The 3,550-nt window shown below is 41.8% G+C and overlaps 1 long non-coding RNA gene across 1 annotated transcript; it reads left to right on the forward strand.

Annotated features, from left to right (window-relative positions):
• The first annotated feature begins 404 nt into the window (after positions 1-404).
• Positions 405-3,134, forward strand: LOC108968515. Its single transcript, XR_001993336.1, has 3 exons — positions 405-1,397; positions 2,449-2,874; positions 2,945-3,134. It is a non-coding gene; the product is annotated as an uncharacterized LOC108968515 (long non-coding RNA).
• The last annotated feature ends 416 nt before the right edge of the window (positions 3,135-3,550 follow it).

Consider the following 3,550-nt stretch of genomic DNA (forward strand, 5'->3'; position numbering starts at 1 on the left):
ATAAGTTTTGCAGGGATACCAAATTCAGACATCGCGGCGTAAAGGCAGCTCCTTTTCGTGCTGTCGAAAGCAGCTTTGAAATCGACGAAGAGGTGGTGGTCCATTTGGGAACAATCTCTGGACTCGGATTCAGAGATCCCAAAATGGGTTGAGTTAGACCAGCTTGGAAGCGATCTCCCGAAGCCATTTGACGCTATCTACGTCTTTGCAGTCGATCTGCATGAACCCGCCCTTGAAGTATACCCCATGGRAGGCTACCGGGTCCTTGCAACCCCTGTACACCTCTTCCATGAGGAGATCTTGTAGGGCSGTGAGCTCCTCCGCTTCTAGAGTCTCCGCGGGGTAGTTCAAGGGCCGCACAGCCATCCGTATGCCCTTCAAGGCATCCGCATATCTGCGCTGTCCCTCAGCTGCCCGARGAGGATTCGGGGCGGAGAGCTGGCCACCAGCGACCTGGGCGTAGTTGCCCCTTYGCTTTTTGGAGTTTGGTGGCTCCTGTGGCGTGATTTGGTTGCTTTTACGTTTGGCTGCCGGGGTTGCCGTCTTTCCGCTGCCAGTCCTAACGGTTGGATTCGCCGTGCCGAATATGCCTTGCGACTTAAGCCCCTGCACCACGGCAAGATGCCTACCATTCGCAGGAGCTTACAGAAGTACGTAGGATTTTTTTTTTATCTTGCATAGTTTGTTTTTTATTAACAAATTTCAAGCAATTTTTTGGGTCAAATTGTTACTTGTCCCTTTAAAGGCCCGCCATTTTGTCAAAAATTCTGTAGCTATTGCTATTTACAAGCAGAAACCGTTGAACAACTTATTAAAATAAAAAAATTACAAGAGCTGTGTGTCCGGCCGTGATTCCCGAAAAAACGGAGACATCCTAGGGAGAACGCTGTGTAGCCGCCATTTTTCAATTAATTTTTCTTCAAAAATRGTTATAAGCTGTTAATTATATGTATAATAAATCCCTGTTGTTAAAAACCAGATTTATTTAATAGTTTTCGCGAAATAAAATCTAAAACAAAAAGCCTATTTTATGACCCTCTAGAGTGGCCTAACCCCTTAAGCAATACCAACAGCTCGGGAAGGAAGGAAACTCTGAAAGTTTTCGACACAGTACCCGCTGGTGGAAGCAGAGGACGTGAGAGATGTACACTCCGTTGGAAAGACCAGTTGGAGAAGGTTCTGGCTGCACTTGTAATCTCCAATTGRCCCCAGCYCTAAAAAAGGAAGAACGATCGTCGCGTATTGTAATCTCGGCTATAACCGCTATCTATGCTTACGACCATCTATCAACCGTGTTAAAGAATTTAAAATTCAAGGTTGTAATGGCAGTGTTCTTCGATTATCTCTGTGGTGCATTCCGAACTTCTTTCRACCAGACAAACTGTCAACAAAGATTTGTGAGTATTATCGTCGTTTGCGCGAAGCTATTAGTTAAATTGTGTTTTTCGCCAAACTTTCAACCAATATCGCTGCAGTCACCATATTCGTCTGATTTAGCTCTGTGTTACTTCCGACTATTCAGCAAAGTCAAACGACCACTTCGGGGAAACCGTTTTGAGTCAATTAAAGACTTTAAACGAGAATCGCTACGCGCATTGAAGGCTATTCCGTAAACTGGTTTTAACAAGATTTTCGAGGATTGGAAAAAACGTTGGCACAAGTGTATTAGAGCCAAAGGAATTTCTTTGAGGAGGCGATATAAGTTTTGAAGAATAAAATAAGAATTCTAAAATTACAGTGTTTGTCCGGAAGGTAATAGGACTCATTTTTTTCTGCCGCGACTTCGGGGCGTGCGTCAGTTAACGACATAGAYTCGCTCCGGGTCACACACTCACATACATATTATCTTTTAATATACATCCCGAACGAACTATGTAAACCGATAATTGACATGCACTATCAGTCGAACAATAGAAATGGACTATTATTACAATACCAACCAAACATGCATTATCTAGAAATGCATTCTCAACATATAAACGATAAACATCTGGCAATGGAATAATCCACTGCGATAACCACCTCCGCATCTCTTCTACTTGTATAACAAACAAGTGATAGCAAGATAACGGATATTGAATTACAACAACGAAGTTTCAAGCAGATAACAGCAGCAGCATTTCACTAGTATAAATAGCTGTAAGATCTTATATTAAAATTAGTTCTTAAGAATATCAATAAAGACACGCATTTCGGCGTAGAAATAAAATTGTTTTCTTAAACTCATATCGTGGAAACGATATTAACTCGCGCACCGACTGGATTCGGTATAGGGCGTTCCTAGCTCACGAACGACCGGATGGTTAGTTGTTTTAGAGCACCTGGAAAGTCAGGACAAACGTTTGAACTCAAACCGTCTGACTAAGTATTCGTTTAATTGCCCAGATGTTAAATTTATCAAAATCTGTAGCTCCTGACATTGTGACGGAGCACTTGAACAGGCGCAAGGTGTACGCGAAGCTGTTCCTAAAGTGCTCACTGATGACCAGAACTTGCGCCTTTCCTTCGAACAGCTACCTAACCAAGGCCGATATCCCAACGTTTCCGTACCCACCCTACAGCGCAGATGTGTCCCTGGACATATTTTACTTCCTTGCCCGAAAAGACTGAAGCAAGGCACGCATTTTAAGACGACAAAGGGTACCCAAGCAGCATGCACCTCGGCTCTCAAGGCTATTCCTGAGAATGCCTTCCGTGATGCCTTCAATGCTTGCAAATCGCCCTGGCAATGCTGCATCGACGCATAAGGAGCCCGTTTTGAAAGTTTTTAAAGAATTATAACTATTGGTTCAATAAATTTTTTGACATCGACTCACTGTTACTTTCCGGACAAACCCTGTATGACCAAAGTATTACTAAATTTTGCTCATAGTGGTAAATCTTAAATTGCTTATTTCATAAATAATATCAATCATTTAAATCATTTTGAAAATTATATCTGCAGATATTTTTCGGCTCGAACTAATATGGATTTGAAGGATATTAAAAGTGATACCAAGAGTTCACAATTAAAAAATAGTTCGTCATTTATGATGAATATTTTTCGTGGAAAAATGCTTTCAGCGGAAGTTTTCCCATACCCTGACGTCTTGGAGRCAGATGAAAAAGAACTAATTTTGAGTTTGGTTGATCCATTTGAAAAATTTTTTACCGTAAGTACAATATTAATCTTAGCTGCATGATAAGGCATTTTCGCTAAAGTAAATATTACTTTCTTACTTCAAACAATTTAAAAATATTTTTTCATTCATAAGATTAGCAAAAGTTAATGAACACAATTCTATTAAGTTGTATCAAATCGACCAGAAGGTTGTTCTTCTTTACTGGCGTAGACACCGCTTACGCGATTATAGCCTAGTTTGCAACAGCGCGCCAGTCGTTTCTTTTAGCTACGGGGCGCCAATTGGATACYCCAAGCGAAGCCAGGTCCTTCTCTAACGAAGAGGGGCCTTCCTCTTCCTCTGCTTCCCCCGGCGGATACTTTCAATGCTCATGTGTTTTCGTCCATTCGGACCATGACCTAGCCAGCGTAACCGCTGTCTTTTAATTC

The sequence above is a fragment of the Bactrocera latifrons genome, unplaced genomic scaffold (genome assembly GCF_001853355.1).
Source record: "Bactrocera latifrons isolate USDA-ARS-PBARC rearing strain unplaced genomic scaffold, ASM185335v1 scaffold_2199, whole genome shotgun sequence".
NCBI lineage: Eukaryota > Metazoa > Arthropoda > Insecta > Diptera > Tephritidae > Bactrocera > Bactrocera latifrons.